The 23,318-nt window shown below is 41.2% G+C and overlaps 1 pseudogene; it reads right to left on the bottom strand.

Moving 5' to 3' along the window:
* Positions 1-4,166: 4,166 nt before the first annotated feature.
* LOC108879715 (glycogen phosphorylase, muscle form-like) lies at positions 4,167-21,932 on the bottom strand (annotated as a pseudogene).
* Between the last annotated feature and the right edge of the window lie 1,386 nt (positions 21,933-23,318).

Here is a 23,318-nt window from a genome sequence, read left to right as displayed (position 1 = left end):
CTCACATAAAACTTGCCTATATACAGTATATTGAGTGTTTTCTGGGCGTGAATATAACAGAGTGACTTCCTTCTTTGGCAGCAGTGAAACTCTGCAGGCAAACACCAGCTGCACTACTGAACCAGGAACCAGTGAAATGGCGGAGCCAGGAACTATCCAGGAAGCTGATCCAGGACCCATTCAGGCAACAGAACCAGGTACAATCCATCAGCCTCCACAAACTGACTGCAGCCTGTCATCAGAAGAGGATGTAGAGGGGGAGTATGAAACTTGGTGAGATTATTTTCTCTGCTCATCTCAGTGATGTCTGGTTTTTTAAACCATAAAGAATAATTTTATAGTTTTGTAGACTTTTATCACTTTTCTAAGAATACCAACAGATGGAGGAGTTCTTAAACAGCTGTCTGGGGACCTTTGATTCACTGCATGTATTTAATTCCACAGCTCCAGTGGATTTCAGGACTCCGCTTCAAGAATTTTACCTCCAGGTGTTATCTTTGGGAGAACAGTGGACAGCAGAGTGAAGCATGGTGAGACAATGTCAGTCATCAGATAGAGGAGAGAGATGGAGAAGTTAGAGCTGGTTAGGGAATGTGTGTGTACATCATGACACATCAGGAATCCGATATTAACTGTGTGTGTGCATCTATGTCTGTTTTTAGCCCACTGGATTGGCCTGAAGACAGTACTGATAACAGTCCTGTTGAGAACCACAGGAGGGATAACCCCCCCACCCCACCCCACCCCCTCTGTACCTAAGGGTAACAACATGGAGCAGGAGTACACAGAACTCACTGACAGCACATCTGGTAGGAAACACTCACCTCCACTTGTCTCTGAATTGTTAAAGTCTTTCACATTGTTGTTAATTCTACTGAGGACGGCTGCAGTATTTAATGTCCTTTGGATTTTCAGACGACACAGAGCCTGAGGAGGAGGAGGAGGAGGAGGACGACGAGGATGAGGAGGAGTTCCTTCCTGACCTGGATGAGAAGGACGTTCTGCAGCTGCATCAATGTTGATGAGGAGGAATGAACCTTTCTGTGAAGGTTTTCTGTCACAACTACTTTCTTGATGTATTTCACACAGGGCATCTGTAGAGAATGCATGTGATATCACCATCAGTGTGTTAGAGCTTTGGGTGGAGTTGATGGGAGGTGTTGTCACAGGTACATCCTCTATTGACCCACCTGTGATTTTTGGAGTTGTGTTGGGAAAATGTTCATAGTTCTGGGTAGCACGGTGGCTTGGTGGTTAGTATTGTGGCCTCACAGAGAGCTCCTCAGCTGTCCTCTCCTTTTCTCTGTGTGGAGTTTGCATGCTCTCCCCCTGTGCATGGGTTTTCTCTGGGTACTCCATTTCCTCCCACAATCCCAAAACATGCAGTTTAGGCTAATTGGAGACTCTATTTTGACACCAAATCTGATTCATCTAATTCTGAACCACTGGTTTGTCAGAGCAATAACCCCTGTACTACTGTCCTCTACACACTGCTGTCCTCCCATCACTACTACCTTCTTCCTCTCTTTTTCTCAACCTAACTGGTCAAGGCAGACAGCCACCTATCCGGAGTCTGGTTCTGCCTCTTAAAAGCTTTTCCTCGCCACTGTCACCTAGTACTGCTCATGACGGGAATTGTTTGGTCTCTCTCTTAATCTCTTAATAATCCTTATTTCAGCGTGCAGACCGATGGAGCCTGGGATCGAACCACTAACCTTGGGACTGATTGGGACCTGCTCTACCTCCTGAGCCACGGCTGCCCCACTCTACACTCTGCTGTCTTCTGAATACTGTCCTCTTCAGACCCCTGTCCTCCACTCATTGTTGTCTTGTATACACTTCTGTCTACATGTTTGTCCACTGTACTCTACTGTCTACACCTCAGAGTACGGGGGGGTATTGGACTATATAAACTGGGTGAAGATAGGAAAAACATCATTGATGTATAATTTGAATACAATCATATTAATTTGGACAATAACTATTTCAAACATAAAAATTCATCAGTTCAATGATTTTTTTAAATTATTTTTTTGAATAAAACAATCCACTGATATACTTTCTGATATAATGTTTGACCTGTCTTTGTATTACTGTCTACCTGTCATATGTAATGTCAGGATAAATGATTGTGTGTAAATCAATTTCATGTCATCTGTAGAAATATACATTAATGTTATCACGGTAAATAACAAATTAATGTTTAAAGGGATGATCCGTGATCCAAACTAGATCTCAACTTAGTTTACTCTTGTGATGCTGTAACTGGTTTACTCACACCCAGAATATGAACACAGGAGTGAAATAGGACTATACCTATATTATGATCAGCTGAGAAACAGAACATGTTGGGTTTTATCTCCAGACTTGAGACTTTTTCTTCCAGTCATTTAAAATATGTAAATAATTTTGCTTCACATTTTGTATGTTGTTTGAAAAACTAAATATAAATTCCCAAAGAAAAACACGCAGCAAACAACAGCTAAGTCATCAAATATTATTTTAATGTTGTAATATACTGAGCTAAATGTTTTAAATGCCACAGAGAAAGCATGGAGAGAAAATAAAGACTTGGTTTGGGCTAAAGTTCCTTCATTAAGTAATCACTGAGAGTTAGATATTTGGATAGATTTTTTTTTCTATCATTTTCAAATCATCATTTCGTCATCAGTATCATTTTCTAATGATATTAATTATTGTCAATCTGTATAATAGTTGTAGTGACAGGTTTCTGTTGGCTATAACTCAGATTCATACTGTAGAAAATACTGTCCAAGAAAAAAAAAAACCACTACTCACAACAGCACAAAACCTTAAGCTTAAACTCTGACAGAGAACATGGAAAGAAGCCTGATGAACACTGGCAACACATTCTTTGATCTGAAACCAGAGTAATTGGTCTGGATCAGATGGGGTCCACCACATTTGGTGTGAACCTCACCTTAAAACATCTTTGGAGTACATAAGGTAAAGCAACTAATCCTCCTGTGCAAAGAGCAGCTGTTATCTGCGAAGAATAGAGCAGTGTTTCCCAACCTTTTTTAGCCACAGCACAGCTGTGGCGTTGTCTCATTTGCAGCATGACTATGTACTTTCATATTTAGCGCAATACTGCCCCTAGTGGAAGAGCATGTAATTGTTCTGCCTGTCACTACACGCCACTCGCTTGCAGTACCAGCACAGCACATTTATACTGGGGCATGCTCGAGTAAAAGGGGTCTGGTGACACCCATGGTTTACAACTACATTACAGTGTGTTAAGAGTACATTAGAAACAGCAGTCATTGTAAGAATTGAATATGGAGATTAAAGAGTTACCAAAGGATAACACAAACAATGAACCTTGAGGAATTTTGCCCATGATCACTCAAACTTTTCATCATCAGGTGTTATTTGTCATACACACACCCCCTGCTCAGGGAGAAGGTGTTTTTTTTTAAAAAAATTTTGTTTTTTTGCTTTTCACCTTAACCAGACAGGACAGTAGAGAGAAACAGGAAACGGGGAAAGAGAGCAGGGGAACGACATGCAGCAAAGGTCCGACTGGATCAGGAGTCGAACCGGGGTCCAGCTGCTCAGGGCACTGAGGCCCCACATGGTACGTGGCCTAACCATCGGCCATCAGAGCACCCAGAGGGTGAAGTTTTTAATTCCGCATTCCATTAACTAGTATGTTGCAGTCTGATTTCACTAGATTATACCTCATCTCTCATTCACATCATGTTCAACAAAGCAAAGACTGAGTTGTCTCAAGTAAGCTTTGTGTCAAATCCCCTTTATGGTAAATCGATGGACTTGTACTTAAATAGCGCTTTTCTAGTCATATCAACCACTGAAAGCGTTTCACACTACACGTCACATTTACCCATTCACACAGCACTTGCTCTACACACAAACCATTCACACACTGACGATACACATCAGGGGCAACGTGGAGTTCAGTATTTTGCCCAAGCACGACCTGGAGAAGCCGGGAATTGAACCGCTGACCTTCCGATCAATGGGCGACTCCTGAGTCACAGCCACCCTTAATCAAAACTTAAGGAGTCTATAGCCTGGTCTGAAAACAGATCAAAATGATCCATGTCTTCTCTGATCCTGCTCTTTTCTAGGCCCTGGTCCTATCATTTCTGTGAAAAAGCAAATGATTACATATGAGCCGTTGGTGTGGTTTTATTATTTACTGACTAAAACAGAAAAGCATTGACAGTGAAAACATTAGGTTCAGTGTCGTGGACTGTTCTCTCTGCAGCACCACAGCAGTTGGACAGTCTTACAGAAGAGCTGAAGCAGAATAGTATGCTGTTACAGTACATCAACCAAGCTGATTTCCACAGTGTCATGGACTAACACACACAACTACAGTACAGAATACACACACCTTCCAAAGATAAATTCAGTCACTTAGGTTTTAGGCAGAGAAGGCTTTGTTACTTTCTAACACAGGACACGTTTATGAAGACAGCAGAATGGGATGGACACAAACATGCTAATGAGATCACAGGTAAACTGACAGGTCCAGAAATCTGCATTGCAGGGCTCCCTTGAACATTACTGATAATACGCACACACACAAATGGATACATTCAGCAAACACCATACAACACTGAGAGCAGTCGGAGTCTTTTAATGTGAAATATTAACCTAAACGTTAATACTGTCAATATGGAGACATGGCTTCCTTCCAAAACCATCTCATCACAGTGCTGCTTTGAGGCTGTGGTGCACATTAACCACTGCGTGTCCCTTCTCTCTTTCGTGGAAGACACTGGTTAGTTTGGAACCAAACAGTTCTGAGGTCTATTGGCATTTTTGCTGGGATTCAGTGGCTACTAGTGCTTGGAAGAAGAAGGGGAATGTAGTCAGAATTGTGGTTAGAATATCAGTTGTGTGAAAACAGTAGTATGAAAGTCCAAGACAAGTTAAAGATACAGTCCCTGATAAAGCACTCAGTCGAAAAGTTTTGATTTCATTACTAGTTGATGTTTTAAGCTTGAATTTCTAAACATAAGTGGTGAGGAAATGATGGGAATACCGTGCACAGTGACCAACCAGGGACGTTTATCTTTAACTGTTTCACTCCAGCTGAAGCTGTTTCTTAGCTGCTGAAAGGCTGACATACAATGTTTTCACCCAACAGTGAGAATATACTATATATATATATATATATAAATATATTCTCACTGAATATATTGCTGGTGCACAGAAGAAAAACAAGTACAGATTTTGACTAAGCCCATTTCAATACAAGTTACTGCAAGATGAAGTGGAAGTAATAGGGGTCGTATGAGGTTCAGTAATGTAAAGAAATAATGCCACAGTACACAGTGAAAAAGCTACAGGGTTTTTATCTTTCGTGGTTGGACCACGTTGTAGGCTACAGTGAGGTGGAGGAGGCAGATGTTGTGGTTTAACGAGGATCATCAGGTGCAGCGATCTTCTCCAGGCTAGGCTCCATGCCCCAGATCTCCCTGGCATACTCGGAAATAGTGCGGTCACTGGAGAACTTACCGCAGCCAGCGATGTTATGGATCACCATCTTGGTCCACTCTTTAGGGTTCTGTTACAAAAAACATGAGATTTTAGTGATTCCTATGAGAAAATTTTGAGAAAAAGTTGCTATATGTGATAGTAAACTGTAATATATAAATAATGTACTAAATTGTATTATAATACAGAATAATAAACTGTAATATAGTGTAGCACTATAGTTAGAATAGAAGGTATTCCTTGTATGGCAAAATTGCACAATACTTATATAGTATACAAGATATGGCTATTAAATAGTGACACTGTGCTTATGAAGATAAAACCACGTGGTTCACAGTCACACTGAGTATTATATGTTAAAGGTTGGGTATTCACACACAACTGCTGTCAGTTTCCAATAGGTGACGTCTTTAGTTCACTGCTAGCTACTGATTGAAGTGCATGTATTTTTGCAACGTCAGAAAATGATTAGCTTAAAAGTTGAGCAATGATTAACTTGAAGTTTTTGGTGAAACTGAACAAAACAGCAGCTGAATCTTTTCAAACATTGCATGGGGAACACTGCATGTCATGTGTGTTTGAATGAAATGAAAGATTTAGTGAAGGCAGAGAGGATGTCCAAGACGATGAACGTTCTGTGCGCCTGTGCACATCAAAAACCTCTGAAAACATTCAACAAACTGAACAAATCATTGGAAGTGGTCGAGGACTCAGTATAAGAATGAGAGCAGAAATGGTCTCCATTGATAAAGAGACAGTTTGGCAAATTTTGCATGAAAATTTGAACATGACAAAAGTGTGAGCTAAAGTTGTCCCAAAATCTCTGACTCCTGATCTAAAGGAAAAGCAGTTGTCCCAAAAACAAATCCCAGTGCTTGATCACCCTCCCTATTCACCTGATCTAGTCACCGTGTGACTTTTTCCTTTTTCCTATGATCAAATCTGTACTCAAAGGAACACGTTTTGAGTCTGTCAGAAGTTAAGAAAAGAACAGAGGTTCTAAGGCTGTAGAATAAAGTTGTATTACAGCATTAGTCTCGTTATTTAATAGCCATACCTTGTAATACAGTAAAGTATAAATGAATATATTGCAGCACAGTACAGGATAGTACAATACTGTATAGTACCATAAAGCTCAATGTAGTGGTGTACATCTGGCTGTAAAGGGTACAACAGTAAAGTGAGAGAATTCCACACATATGAACATACGGCAGGCTGAAGGCCTGCAGTTATGATTATAAAAACTGAGGTCTAACAAGTGATCTCAGAGATTCATCTCACTGTATCAGCTCATTAACTTAGCTCTTCTGGCTTTGTCTGGCTGACATACTGACCTTGTAGAGTGCACTGACTTTCTCTTGGCATTTGATGTAGTCTTCATAGTCTGCAAACACCTTGAACCTGCAGCACAGACACACAGTTAAATGCATGCTCAGCTTGTCTGTACAACAGGGTAAATTCCCATGTCATCTGAAAAGGGCTGGAGTTATTTTCCTGTTTAAGAAAAACTGTAAATCATATGTTGGGAGTTACAGGCCAGTATCAGTTTTAACAACCATGTTTTTATGTGTTTAAGTTGTATGAAGTTTAGGCTTTAGAGCAGAATACTCTACTGACACCTGTCTTATTCATCTGTTTGCTTTCATTAGACATGTCTCATACATCACAAATTTCCTTCGAGATTAATAAAATATCTATCTATCTATCTATCTATCTATCTATCTATTGCTTTAGAAATAGTATGGGACCAGTCACTGTGGTCACTAAAGCAAGATCCAAGAGTGCTAGTAAGCTTAGAATCATGTTTTACAGAACAAGGATTTTTTTCTGTTAAGAAACTTTGTGTCTTCACTGATTCAGTGTCATTTCAGTCATGTGCTTGTGACAGAAAATGTAATTCTTTATTTAATAAATGCACACAGACAGATTATCAAAGAATTCTAAATTAACATCAGCCATTCCAACTGTCTATGTTGTACTTGATGTTGTTGTGAGATTTTTTTGGTTGGTTTGGTTGTGTTGAGTAGGTTCATTCTCATTCATTTGACAGTGGATGACAGAGATACACTGATGACACTGCATGACTGTGGAGATAAACGTATGTCAGCATCGAGAATGTTCCTCAGCATCAGCATTAGAGAGCTCCAACCTGTCATGGTGCATCAGCATATTGACGAGGTCTTTGAAGAGGTCGGGCTGGGTGGGGCTGAAGTAGCCTCCCGAAATCTGGTCCATTGCCTGCTTCAGTTCTGGGATCTGGTTGTAGTACGACATGGCATCATAGCTGGGGACAAAAGACATTAATAAAACACTGGGATAAGTATTGTGTTACTGAAGTGTACTCTGCTTTTGTCAAGAGTCTCTTTGACTCTTCCTATTGTGCAGGCTGGCACAGTCAGAGAGACAAAGAGAGACATTACCTGCTAAAATATATTTGAAAACAACCAAACCCAAATCCAATCCATGCTCAGAGCCTCATGCAGCAAAATGGTTTGAGTACAACCAACCAACAAAATCTGATACTTTGTCAATGTGTGGCAGGTTCAGGTTGGGTGGCAGAACTCTAATACGAAGATAGGTCTCATTGGTTTAGTTGAGCTTAGCGCAAAGACTGAAAGGAGAAGGACACTGCTAGCATAGCTACCAAGTGAAAAGTGAGTTTTGATAGCTAGCAAGCTAAACATACATCAAATTGTCAACTGGGCTATGCTGAGAACAGTGTGACGACAGAGTTCAAACCTACCACCACACTATGGGGACAGGATTTTTACCCCAACATGCCCTTAAAACTACAATGTCTCACTGTATTTCTTTTCCTGAACCAATATGCAACATTTATTTGAAACATTTTGGCAGCACTAAGCTAGCAGTTTCTACCATCTTCCACTTGTGTGCTTTGTGTTTATAAATTAAACTGTTGTCACTCTTCTAAACACAATGTTCTTCTTGACAAATTAAAAGTTTAATTCATTAGAAAAGCAGTCCATTCTGGTTCAATTTAGTTTTTGTTATAGCCTTTCTTTCTCTCTGGTATGACCAATAGCTAATTGTAGCTAATGTTACGGAACATTGCAAATTTGCAAATTTAAGCTAGACATTTTTGTATGCTTGACATCACATGGTCTTCTCACTGACTTCATGACTCTTTCATCATTATCCTGTGATTTACATTAGAATAGAATAGAATAGACTTTATTGTCATTGTACAGGGGTACAATGAAATTATGAGTGCTCAACCCACACAGTGCAAAGAGGACACATCTGGAGCTGTAGAGTCTGATTTGTGATGACAAGTCTCCTGCTGCTCCTACAACTCCACTCAACACTTGCTGCTAGAATTAGAAATGACTTATACTGCTATTAGTTGGTATTGCTGTGTTAGCAGTTAATACTTTAATTATCACTACTATCATTACTACTGCTGTATTACTGGCCTCACCTTACATCTGATATGGAACCTGTGTTATGCTATGTTCTTCTTTCGCTATTCTCTACCCCCTCTCCTCCCCTCTCTCTCCCCTCTCTCCTTCTTAACCCAACCGGTCGAGGCAGATGGCCGCCCACCCTGAGTCCGGTTCTACTCGAGGTTTCTGCCTCTTAAAAGGAAGTTTTTCCTTGCCACTGTCGCCTAGTGCTGCTCATGGTGGGATTTGTTGGGTCTCTCTCTGTAAATACCTATTTTAAAGAGTACGGTCTAGACCTGCTCTATATGAAAAGTGCCTTGAGATGACTGTTGTTGTGATATGTAATATAAATAAAATTGAATTGAAAAAAACACACAAGACTAATAAAAACAGTGAAAATGCAATACAACACAGTGTAATAAATATCAGTGCAGTATAAATATCCATGAAATATAATATCAGTAAAGTGCAGGGTTACTCTCTATTGCACAGGTTTGGGATGGGAGGAATACAGAGTACAGAGTTAATCCTGTTACACTGTTACTAGACTCACCCCTTCTTGTCCACAGCCTCAACATCATGCACCCTCATGCCGAAGATGAAGAGGTTCTCCTCTCCAGCCTCCTCTGCCATCTCCACATTGGCTCCGTCCATGGTGCCTATGGTGAGGGCACCGTTCAGCATGAACTTCATGTTCCCAGTGCCAGAAGCCTCAGTGCCTGCTGTGGATATCTGCTCAGACAGGTCAGATGCTGGGATGACTGCACAGAGAGGACAGTTGGAGAGATTCAGAGCAATGATAGGTAATTATTCAGTATATCACATTGGTGCATCACTAATCTGACCCAGCTTCCAGCTTTCAGCCTGAAGACACTGAGCTGAATCAGAATACATTGTAGTGTGTTCATTCCTCTGGACAATCAGTCACTGTGAAAATCAAAGCTCTGGACAATACAGGACTACAGCCTCAAATTTTGGAAAGAGAAAGCAAGATAAACAGTATCCATTACCCTTCTCTGCCAAAGTGACCCGATAGTTCTCCAGGAAGATGACCTTGAGGCGATCCCCCACCACTGGGTCATTATTAACAATGTCTCCAATTGATGTGATCAGCTTGATGATCATCTTGGCAGTGTGGTAACCTGGAGCTGCCTGGAAACAAGAAACACTAAATACAAACTGAGACGTCCAAGTAAATCCTATTTACAAAGAACACTTTCTGAATGTGGGAAAAAAACTGAACACTTACATCTGTGTGGAATCTCTGTCACTGTGTTGTTGAAAATTAATTATTTCACAGTGTGATTTGATCATTAAGAAATGGGAGTTTTTTTTTCTTAAGGGAAAATGTCAACATTTTAGGTAAATGTGCTTCATTGCTTTCTTTCTAAGCAGCAATTACCTTAGCTTAGACCGGAAATAGCTAGCCAAATTTAAAAAAAAAAAATACACCAACCCACACCTCTAAAGCTCACTTATTAACATGCATCTTGTTTGTTGAATCTGTGCACAAAAGGCATAGTCCCTCTGAAACCACGTTCATCCATTCTCCTAACACCTGTGCAGTGTCTCTGGCTACAGCACAGGTTATCAGATTCAGCTGATGAGTGCTAGGCTAACCACATCCAAGCATTATTTCGAGGAAAGTCTACTCCACGCTGATCTGTTAAAACAACTTTTCATAATCATATCCATGAAGATTATGAATGAGCATACCACCACATAGATACTACATGGAATGCTGCTCACCAGGGGTGCCCCATAGATGAATGGTTAGGGTGTGTACCATGTGGGCCCTATTGGCCTGTAGGTGGACACCAGTTCAACTCCCGATCCGGCTGGACATTTGCTGCGTGTTATTCACCTACTCTCTCCCTGTTTCCCATCTCTCTCTCCTGCTCTCAATAAAGGCAAAAAATACTTTAAAAGAAAGAAAGAATGCTGCTCACCTTTCCTCCAATCATGACTGTCCTGGGGGTCCATGATTTGTTGGGCTCCTTCTTGATGCCTTTTAAAGTAAAAAAGGAGTCAACCTTAAGTCTGAATCCATATCTGTTTTCTGAAAAGTGTCAGTAAAAAAAGAAACACCCACGGTTGTACATTGTGATGATGTGGAGACAGTTGAGCAGCTGTCTTTTGTACTCGTGGATCCTCTTCACCTGGACATCAAACATGGAGTTGGGGTTGATCTTCACCTTGTAATGCTCTTCCAGATGGGCAGCAAACTTCATCTTGTTCTCCTTAAAATCAAGCGGAGAAAAATGATTAGAAATAAACAAGATATAGAACATTATTATTATTATCATATTCTTTATGCATCTTAAGCGCTCACTTGCTTGACTTTGGCAACATCTCGAATGAAAGCGTCATCATCCACAAAGTCCAGAAGCCGCTTCAGCTGGTCCAAGTCACGAATGTAGTCCTCACCAATTCTCTGGAAGAAAAATATGTCAGTGAAGCTGCATCCACCCAATTCTAAGTACCATATCATTATTTGAAAGTGCTAATGCTTAATATGTGCACAGGCACCTTATATGAACCTAGCAGTGGTATGAAATGATTCAATTAGGAAAAAGCATCCAAGAAAATGTGTGTCTTTTAAGGTTAATGAAAAAAACTTTAATTGTGTTGAGGTGGACTGATGCTGATTAGTAAAAGGGTTGGAGCATAGATTGACAATGGGTCTTCTGAAGGCCTGCTCAAGGGACTGGCCTGGAAGGTCATGTTTCATACAGTACTCATCTTCTCCCCAGTGAAATGGGTAGATTCCAACAGTTGTGCAGTTGTACACCTTGATGTCTTCAGGCCTGTAAATTCTAAATTATGTTATCTTTGTTCATCACTATTTAGATGAACCCTAAATCTAACCCTTCCTGTTAGAAAGAGGAATGGTGTGTCCGTCTAACCAGGGATCGTCCTTGTTAATAGGAGTGTGGTGTGTGGTTGCGTTTTCTGTTTTGCTGTTGTTTTCTGTGATTTGTTTGCTGTATTCTTGTATTTGCCAGGCCGATCACCTAACATTTCAGTCTGTATGAACAAGAACAAACACACCTCAGCAATGACCTCAGCCAGTCCAGGGTTGCACATGACCAGCCAACGCCTGGGTGTGATGCCGTTGGTCTTGTTCTGAAACTTCTGAGGGTCGACCTCATAGAAATCCTTGAACCTGGTGTAGAAGAGAATCCACAGTCAGAGATTAGTTGAGTTCAAAGTGTTCTTCAAATGTTCTTCAACCATAAGACTCATTAAAATCAAGCTAGATTTCTTTGCTCTTGAAAAGCTGACAGTTCACCAACTTCTCACACAACACCTAAAATACAAAATATGAACACAGCAGCAGGCTACAGTTATGTTATACCAGGACACACAGGCTGAGGAGGAGATTTCCTACACTGTGTCTTTGATGATTTCAGAGTGGATGCGAGCCACTCCGTTGACAGCATGAGATCCCACAATGCACAGGTGAGCCATGTTGATTTTCTTGACATCCCCCTCTTCGATCAGTGACATTCGGCGCATACGGTCAACGTCACCAGGGTAAAGCTTAGCGATGCGCTACAGAGGTGAAGAAGAGAGACATCTAAGTAGATCATAGGGCTCTTTGTTTTATGCCAATGCTAATGCCCAATGTAGCAAGAAAATTAAGGATATTAAAGAAACCTCTAACTAGAACTAGAACACTCCCTGACTTCACTTCATCTTCCTTTCAATGCATTTCAGTTTTATAGATTCCAGCAATTAATATCACTGTGGTGAGAGAGGAAACTACAGGAGTAGAGGTTGTGGTTGTGGTTACATTCCACAGATGCTTTGTTAACTGTAAACACTGCTTGATAAACATTATTTGACTGGACTCCTATAACAAAGGAAGCACAGGTTACTCATGAAGTCAGACGGCACTACTGCAGGACCTCAGTTTTGGGTGTGTACAGATTACATAGTATGGTCAGAATCCGACAAACAAGCATGATTCTCGAAATCTTAAGAGTGTTCCATTAAGGCTGGACAGAAAGGGATATCAGGATATCAAAATCCTCATAAAACTAAGCACAGAAGTACCTCCAGGTGCCTCCTGTTGATCTCATAGATGATCTCCAGGTGTCGAGGCAGCAGGTTTTGGAAAAGGTCGACAGGCCAGCGCTCCAGAGCTTCAGGCAGGACAGTGTGGTTGGTGTAGGCACAGGTACGAACCACAATATCCCAAGCCTGCAGACAGAGAGGATGGAGCCATGGACAGGTGGGTTAAAGAATCCTGACATTATCTCACATATAGACATGGATCTCAGACTCATTACGACAGGTAAAAGCTGTAAAAGGCAGGCAATTAAATTACATTCTGTACATTTTATGTGCATCCTTTACAGTTTAGTACAGTAAATACTAATTATTTTGTGTGAGTAATAACAAGAAATGATAATGTGCTAACAGAAAATCATTTTACAAAAACACTGTACCATACTTTTTATTGTTCTCCAGGTTTTTGGAAAAGACAACCCTATATCAAAAAGTTCATTTCCAGTGTGTGACTTGAAATTTTGGCTGATGTGTCATTCTGCTATGGCTGACTTGCTGCTGTGTCATTGTTGCTGCAGTGTTGAAGGATGCGGGGAGATGGAATTGCTGCATAACTGAGTGCTTAACAATCATACAGTTAAAATGCTCTAGTTACAGCTTTTGTTCAACACCATACAGTGTGCATAGGCTCACACTTATGGACAGTTGACCCTCAACAGCATTAACTACTAATGAACGTAGTTGTATAAAGAATGAGAGCCAAAGATCCAAATTCTGCTGTAGCTTCCCTGATTCCACCGTCGCTATCTACTATGATGTGACAAGCACTTTGTTTTAAGCTTACTGAGGTCTGTGTATGATTTCACTACTAGAATGCATTATACCTTCTCCCAAGAGAGTTTCTCAGTGTCCACTAGGATCCTCATCAGCTCAGGGATGGCCAAAGCAGGGTGAGTGTCATTCAGCTGGATGGCCACCTGAAGACCACATGTCACAACTTCAGATTCACACATGATCAAATATGGCCAACATCATTTTACAAACTGTTGTCATCTAGAAATGTCCCGACTAGATTTTTTCTGTGAGAGGTTGATACTGTAATGTGTAATGTATCATATCATAATTTAACATAATGGCTCTCTAACCTTGTCTGGCAGTGTAGAAAGGTCCAACCGCACAAACTCCTGTGGAGCCAAACTTAGAGGCTTTGAACCGACGGATGATGTCTTGAAGAGTTGCAGCTACAACAAAGTACTCCTGTTTGAGACGCAACTCCTTCCCTTCAAAGAACTGAAGAACAAAGACAATGTAGAACGCTGTTGCAGTCATCATGCCATTTGTAAAATACCTGCCACAATATCTATTATGCCACTTGAGGGCAGTGACACCCCACAACAACCTAAATACACAACATCTGACATACTGTCAACCAAGAAAGTTGTTATGGCTTGATGCATAGTTCATTTTAACCTTATTGATTAGTGGAGTTTTAAATCAGCAGCCAGAGCCAAGTTACAGATTTCTAAAAGCAGATGTCTGATGAAAACAAATGGTAAGCTAGGAGCAAGCTATTGATATCTAAATGTCTTTTGGTTTGTGCTGTATCAAAGAAAAAACTCACTACTTAATGCTTTTGTGGTTAATCCTCTAAATTTCTGAAAGATATATTTGACTATGAAAAATTAAAAAAAATTAAAAATTGGATTAATGTAACAAAAAAAACCTTGGCCATGAGGTCATCTACAGTTTTAAATAATGTTTTGACCAGAGTTGCATCTTTGCTTTCTTATTTGTTTCTGAGGAAAGCCCGTTTCTGATGGCATCGCGTGAGAGTATCTCTGATTCATTCTGCCTGTAAAAGCGATTGGCAGATTCCAATCTACCAATATCTCATATGCATACACTCAAACACATTTTTCTGTGTAAGTAACTGAATATTCATTTTGGTTTAGTCACTCCAGATTAGCCAAACGTATTTGGAGGAAAAATTGAAGGCAGAATGTAACATTCTAAACCCAAGCTGAGCATCACAGCTTACAACAACATTTGAGGCACACTCACTTTCACTTTGACCTCCAAATAGAGTCGTTTAGTTCATCTGCATAAAGAGTTGGTTTGTTTACAACATGTCTGACTGTCTGACTGCAAGTGTTTCCTGTCCCATTTTGCATTAAACATGGTGAGTCCAGAGTACAGAAAGAACTGAAATGTTGTAGTCCAAAGTGGGAATCAACTAGACTCACCCTCTGAGTAAAATGTAGACAGAGGAAGAGTTGATGTTTGGTATATTTACACACAACAATAAATCTACTCACATTGTCGTTGGGGTAGAGAACTCTGGAGATATTCTCAGCCAGGTTTCGATCCAGTACAGCTTGGATGTAGCCACCAACATTAACTGTGGGAGAAAAGAAGTTTGTGCAACTTGTGCTTCCACTTCACATCCTTCATCATTTTTTCCTCTTACTGAATAAGATCTGCTCAATTTGTATTTAGTAGCTGACGATCCAAAAAGTGTGCAGTATATCAGTGATGATTGTTCAACACGCACAGTCTTTGAGGTTGAAGTCACAGGGGGCCTTAGCAGACCACAGTCTCATGGTGTTGACAATGTTGTTTCTGTAGCCGGGGACTGGGGTGTCGTAGGGAAGAGCGAGAACAACCTGGGTTAAAATAAAAACATATGAAATACACTGCAGAACACCACTGACGGAATCAGTAATAATCCCATACTGGTGTTAGATTTGTGTCTGCTCCTACTAACCTGTGTGTCGACCCACTGTACCCCCTCGGCTGTGTGCTCCACTCTTCCATAGAAGTGGACTGGGCGCATGTACTCAGGGCGAGCCTTCTCCCAGGGGTTGCCATAACGCAGCCAGTCATCCTGCTTCCTCCACCTGTGGATATAGGCCACTGTGTATTTATTTTGATGTGCTACAAAACATTCTGCTGTGTTATGTTAGAGTGCTTTGTCATGATGTTCACATTAACCATATTTACATCTATAAAATAAACAGTAAGATTTGTATCAGCTGAGCCGTGAAATATAGGAATTCTTTGGAGTTTGAAAGCTAACAAATAATAAAACATAGAAATGACTAAATGATTCTACATATAAACTTGCCTGTAAACTCATTTTTAGGTTGATCCCTGAGCTCTCTGTGCTGGAAAAATACTGTGTTTCATTCATGCAAACATTTTAAAAGGACCTCAACAGCTGACTACCAAGTTATGGTGACTACTGTACATCCTTCATTTTAGATTTTCATAAATGATACTTCAAACTTCATACTGATGCATGCAAATGTTGGAAACAATGTATGATGGGTAGTATTAATCATGATAATGTATGTGTGTTACAACAACATATTAGGGCTCATGTATTTTCCCAAAGAGTTGACAATGGTCCTAATGTGCTGTAAAGGACAGGTTGCACTCCATTAGCTCATTTGTTTACATGCTGCACAGAGCTGTTGAGCAGCATCTTTTTGCTCAGTTGAAATGGAGTGGAGCACAGCCTGACACCACATGTTTTAGGCCTGCTGTTTGCTGATTCAGTGCTTACGAGAGGGCATTGTGGGAAGACATAACTGTAGTCCTTTCTGAACACTTAAGGTGCTTTTCCACTAGCACCTACTCGACTGTACTCGACTGTACTCGGGTTTTTAGGGTTTTCCTTTAGGTGGTAGTACGGGGTACCAGGTACTTTTTTAGTACCTACTCGGTCAGGGTTCCAAGTGAGCTGAGTCGAGCCGAAAATGTGACGTCAGCAGACTGCAGGCCACTGATTGGCCAGGGAGTGACCTCACTGGATGAATCATGAGAGCGACTCCTTCATAAAAATCAAACCTGCCATTTTTAAAACCTGGCAACAGCAACAGCGCATACAAATGACGTCACAGGAGTTTCAGGCCGCCTTGCTTTGAGGACCCCACCCACGTTGAGGTGGCATTTAATTGTAATGGAAAACGACTGTAACCGAGTAAAGTCCAGTCGAGTAGAGACGAGCAGTGCTAAAACTGTGTAATGGAAGAGCAACATTAGGGGTTAGTGCAGTCAGACTTGAATGGTAAATGGACTGGTACTTATATAGCGCTTTTCTAGTCGCATCGACCACTCAAAGCACTTTACACTACCCATCACATTCACCCATTCACACACACATCCACACAGCACTTGCACTATTACAAAGCGCTCTAACACATTCACACACCGATGTTGCAAACGAGACTTCAGGACCATTCTTAAGAGCATTTCTTACAGTGTTTATACATCAGGCTCCTCCAGTCCGCATGCCAAAGCATTCTTGGGTGTTAAAGAGTACTGTGTATATAATAGGCATTGTGTATATAATAAATGCTGTGTGAGTGTGTGAATGTGACATGTAGTGTGAAGCGCTTTGAGTGGTTGATATGACTAGAAAAGCGCTATATAAGTACAGTCCATTTACATGCTGCCAATGGCCTCACTCTGCAGACCTTCAGCTTAAGTGATCAAGTCTCTGGTTCTTAGTCAGTCAATGTTTTAGCAAAACTGGTAATTTTTGTATGAACCTTTTCAGGTCTCCATCACCAATGTGTCTGTTAAATTACACCAAACCATGTTCTAGTGATGCATATTTGGGTACAGAGAGGAGGGAAGTTCACTCTCACTAGGCTGCATCCTAAAATAAGTTGGTAGGTTAGGCATGTTACATAAGTTAACACAGTAACTAGGTGTCATCAGATTTCAGGGAAGTACAGGGGTCTTGTTCTGAACTCCACTGTGACCCTGATGATGGTGGTGCCTCTAAGAAACAACACCCAGTTAGTATACCTGCCAGCCGCTGACAATTTTCTGATTGAAGATGCCAAACTCGTAGCGGATGCCATATCCGTAAGCAGCCAGACCCAGAGAGGCCATGGAGTCCAGGAAACAGGCTGAGGAAAAAGTAGAGACAGGAGAAGAGGGGGTGGGTTTGAGACAAGCCTGTCCACAGCACTAAACATAATCGTCTGTCAGCAGCTGATCGGGAAAAACAGCAGGAACTCACCAGCCAGACGACCCAGACCGCCATTGCCTAGACCGGCATCTTCCTCAATGTCCTGCAGCTCCTCCATGTCTAAACCCAGCTGAGAAATACATCCACATATTCTTACAAAGACACAAATAATGCCTCCAAGTCCAACTGTAAATGTATGCACATTCCTTATCATATAGTAGTGTGAGGCTTTAGGTCTTTCCAGAGCTTTTGATCTTTAACTACAGACTAGAACCTGGTTGTAGAGTTTTTGATGTCTGGATTTGTGTTGTTGTGCAGAATCCAGTCACAAATACTGGTACTCATGGCCATTAAAGGGACGGTCCAACAATTTCACAGATAGAGATAAGTCTATTTATTGTGTGGAATGCCGTTCAGCCTGTGGCAACAGTTGCATAATGTCCTCTGTGAGCCAGGGGAGGTTTCCAACTCTGAGAATATAACCCATGATAATGTCACTAGTGTTGCCCCAGCCTGAGCCTAGACACTACAAATTTACAACTAAGTAATTAAGTACATTGAAGTACTTGAGGTACTTTACATGAGTATTTAATGCAACTTTATACTTCTACTACACAGGATTTTGGAGTACTTTTTACTCTACATTTATTTATCAACAATAGTTACTTTGCTGATTCAAAGTACTAATACAAAAGATAATCAACTAATTGTACAGTAATGATATAATGATGATGAACTAATGATGATCAAATGATGATGTATTATCAGAGCTTAATCTACTCATTCTGAGATTATAATTCTTCAAAATGGTTACTTTTACCTTTAATATTCTATGCTGTGGTATTACTATTTTTACTTTAAAAAAAAAATCTGAGTAATTCTCCACCGCTGCAAGCATTTACCATTGACTGATGTAAGCTGATCTAATACAGGATTCAGTGTTTTTGGAGCTGGACATTTGAAATCTGTCCCTTGTAAAATCTTTGGTGTGATACTAATTCACCAGAACACCTCTACAAAGCACCTCTGCACTGACTACATGACTTTGGTTCAGTCCCAGTCTGGGCCTACAGCATCATCCTATCATCTGAAGTCTGCCATATCATGAACTGTGCTAAATCACTGTCTACCATGAAAACATTGATGGGACCACTGTCTCTAACTGGACGCTCAGGTTTTAATGTCCTATACCCATGCATCAGTCTATTAAAGAAGAATCTACCTCTCTATTTCATAGGACATCTTGAATGTTCTGGGACCTTTTGTCCTTTTGGTCTAGGTTTTTTTTTTCCTGGTTTGACACCCTTAGTTCCAATAAAGGGAAATCATAAAGCTACAGCAAACAATTAGATTTTTGTGGGATTCATTTGGGATAGGTCTATTCCTGTGTCCTTTTCCCATGATCCTTTGCCTCACCTGGTATGTGGCTTCATCACAGGCATTCTCCAAAGCCAGATTAACCATGGTGTTCTGCAGAGTCCGACCCATGTAAAACTCCAGGGAGAGGTAATAGACACGCTGCAGGAAAATAGAGGAAAACAATGCCTGAGTGCTGGGTTTCATTTCTTTACCACCTGATATACAGCTACATATACTTTATATATTCTCTCAGTTCTTTATATGTAAGAAAATTTGCAAGAGCAGACAAATCTCATCCAAAATTTGACAAATTAACAAAATAGAGCACTAAAGTGCAGATTGTCTGGAGGATAGTCATAATAAAACATACATGCTCCATTTGGTATCCCTAATGACCCTGTAACATTATCTGTGGTAGAAAACAACAGTTGCTGTCAGACAGCACAGCTATTATAATGTATCTTATGCTCCACAGAGAAGTGAATCAAACCACAGTAATCTCCTCACAGCTCTGCAAAAACAACACTTTGAGAATTAATATATGCACTGATGACAGCCTGCCAAATAATACAGCAGCAAAGCTCCAAACTGTACGTCACGTTAAACTATGTGTTCTATGTGTCCTGGCTGACATTTTGACTCTCTGCTGTATGACATCTCTGTCCCTGCTGCTGACTGATGGCAGGGGTCATATAAAGGAGGCACACTTGAAAAAAGCATGTGCCAAAGTTACAGTGGCATCTGGTGGTGAGTATAAATAGGAGAGGAGGGTGTGTGCTAAACAGGAAACAGAAGGCTCTACCAATTCTATACTGGCTGAGATACTTGACCTCTTACTGGATAAGACTAGGGTTATTCTGTCTCTTTATTATAATAAAGAAATACTTTCTGATTTCCATACCCTTTGCCCTCAGCCCCACTCCCTTTGGTTCCTTTGGTTGTATATGTGTAGAATCAACTCACAATCACTCAAACAAGAGGAAACTGTACGTCTGTTAGGGACTATTTTAAGCAGTGGATTAATTCACATTTGGTGCTCTAGTGAGAATTTGGGGAAAGAGGGCAGTGTGTGTGTAACTGAGTCAAAATAAAGCATGGTCTGTATGTACATGGTGATGAACGTAACCCGGCGCAACATTGCAAGTCACTGATGTGTTTTAATAGTTTTAGGACAATGGAGGTCTATGGCACAGAGGAATAAGGTTTTGATACACACACAGTACTTGTGTACTGAACCATTTCATCAAATGAAAGCATGCTAAGATAGAGTTAACATCACTCACAAGGAGCAAGAGAATGTTTTGTGAGAGCTGTCTCATGTGAAGTCTAATGCATCATTTCTCCCCCAAATGTAGCCATAATTAGGCCCTTTAGAAACTTTCTGAAATCCACTAGAATTTAAATCAAGTTCTGTGAGGATGAACCAAGTGTGACTCCACAATCCTGAGGTTGTAATGATAAACCAGTCAGGATCCAGCAGAGTTGAAGAGGTTAAAAGCAGAATTACTGGATATTTGGAAATGGCATGTTTCCAGTGGCATGAATTGTCAAGCTTAAGCCAGACAGCCTCTGTCGCCCTTACTCTGTGCAGCAGACTGTGCAGAACGCAGTGCAACCTTACACACTGGCTATGATTAATTTATCATAGGAGTCAAATTGTCCAGTCAGCTTCCTGTTCCACAAACGCAGGGAAGCTGAGTGCAGGGCATTGTAGATGTGTTGAAGTGAGTAATTACTGGAAAGATTTATGCAATATATCTAGTGCTAGTGTGGCCATTTTAGGATGCGCAGTGTGTTTGTGGTGGTTGGGGGGGGGGATGACGACGACCTGCTATTGCGTAACACATATTTCCTCAACCGGCGGAGTCTCCTCTCACCGCAGAACGCCAGTGTTTGGAACACATCTGAAGGGCCACAGACGTGCAGCGTCTTCAGTGGCGCAGAGCAGATCAAGATCAAGGTGACTGATCTGCTCTATCTAGCAGTAGCAGCTGATTATGTAACAGACAGCTCTGATACAGAGTGAACAGGACTGCCTGTTGAGCAGCACTCACTCTGACCACACACTCAAACTCTGTCACACAGCATCGAGACAAAGCTGCCGGAACATATCTATAAATGGATATGAGGAGCAAAGCAGCAAAAGTCGCGCACACAAACACGCACACACACACGCGTACACTCACGCAGACATACACACGCGCGCGCAAGGGCCATCAACTGTAACACTGCAGCACAGAGCCCGGCATCCCCTCCCACTGCTCCCATTGCTCAGTGTGTGTACGTGCAGGACTGCGGCATCAGTCCGCTGCTTACTTTAGGGTCCTTCTCATAGTAATGCTGCTGCGTCCGGATCCAGCGGCCCACAAGATGGTCTCGGACTGTGTTGGCCAGGGCAAAGTAGTAGTCCCGTTTGGTGGCCACATTTCGGTCCTTGACCAGGGTGAAGTGGAGGTGTCGGTTGAAATTAGTTTTCAGGTCCGCAACATTTTCCACCCCAGCCAGCCCCCGAACCGAGATCTGCTTCCTCTTGTCCTGGTCTGTCAGTGGCTTGGCCATGCTTACTGACGCGTTCTCTGAAGCTTTCACTAAATATTCAAATGGATTTTCTCCAACGGCTTATCTCCCCTGCTTCCGACTCCACTGAGCACAGCCGCTGAGATGTGACAGACCAGCCCACTTTATATGTCACGTACTCCGTGTCAAGATGGATCGAATAAAATTACCTTTTCCGGCTACTACTTTCAAAATAAAACTCAAATTTGCGTCAGCTAACAGACCTTTACATATTTTATAAGTGCGTCACACGCCTCTTTGTAACTAATTTCGCATCATAAACAGCAGATAAATGAACAGCGTGTATCCGTGTTTAAACCAGAGCTAGTTTTAGCAAAAAAATCCCCTCAAGTGTTAGTTATAAGTGCAAAGCATCGCATTTCTTTTTCCAATGGATTTGGTCAATTAGCAAGAAGGAAATCGGTAGACGTTGCTTTTATTTTTTACGTCAAAAATCACTCTAATTTCGGTCTTAATCTGTTTAACTTGCCACAGCTCTGCATTCTTGGGTCTTAAAATTACATAAGCGATGTTCAGCTGTTGTTTAGAAATCTCCTGACTTCAGAAGTATTTCGCAGTTAGCTTCATTCCTTCAGTGTTTGGACAGCAGCGAACTGCACCAGAATTTATTAATAATAACTACTGACATAACTATTATATGAATAGGTTCGTTCTTAACATTGGCAACAGTAGTTTGATAAAGGAAAAAATAATAATCTCAATGCAGGGTTTTCTTGCCATCATTATTGATAGAGCTTTCAACCTCATCTCATTCTTCATCAGCAAATGGAAGTTGCTCAGTTGTCATCACGTGACCAAAGGACGGAACAGCGTTTAATACACATATACTTCCTGGGCCTGACATCTCATGACCTTAGAAGTTTGTTCAGTGGTCATCAAGTGACCTAAATATAGAACCTTAGTGACAACAGGTGGTCATACATGGAAACACTGACCAGCCAAAACATTAAAACCACTGACATCCATCCATTCATCCGTTATCTATACCACTTATCCCTCAGGGTTGCAGATCAGGCTGGAACCAATCCAAGCTGACCCTGGTTGAGAAGCAGGGTGCACCCTGGACAGATCACCAGTCCATCACAGGACTGACTGATACAGACAAACAATCATTCACACTCACATTCACACCTACAACCGATTCAGAGTCATCAATTCACCTGCCTGTATTTGGATGGAGAAAATCGGAATAACCACTGACAGATGAAGTGGATAACATCCATCATCTTGTTAGAATCCAATATTCTGCTGGGAAACCATGGGTCCTTCATTCATCTGGATGTTACCCATCTAAACACTGTTGCAGACCCATCCCATTCCCCATGGAAATCATACTCCCCGACCAGCAGCGGCCTCCCCAGCAGGACAACGCACCCTGGCACACTGTAAAGACTGCTCAAACCTGAGGCATTGACCTGGACTCCAAACTCACATCCCAGTCTAACTGAGCTCCACTCCGGGATCCACTGCCAATATTAAGTTATGTGAAGACA

This window comes from Lates calcarifer, linkage group LG14, assembly GCF_001640805.2.
Source record: "Lates calcarifer isolate ASB-BC8 linkage group LG14, TLL_Latcal_v3, whole genome shotgun sequence".
Lineage (NCBI taxonomy): Eukaryota > Metazoa > Chordata > Actinopteri > Centropomidae > Lates > Lates calcarifer.
Note: the sequence above shows the minus strand (reverse complement) of the source record. Positions and strands in the feature narration are given on the sequence as shown.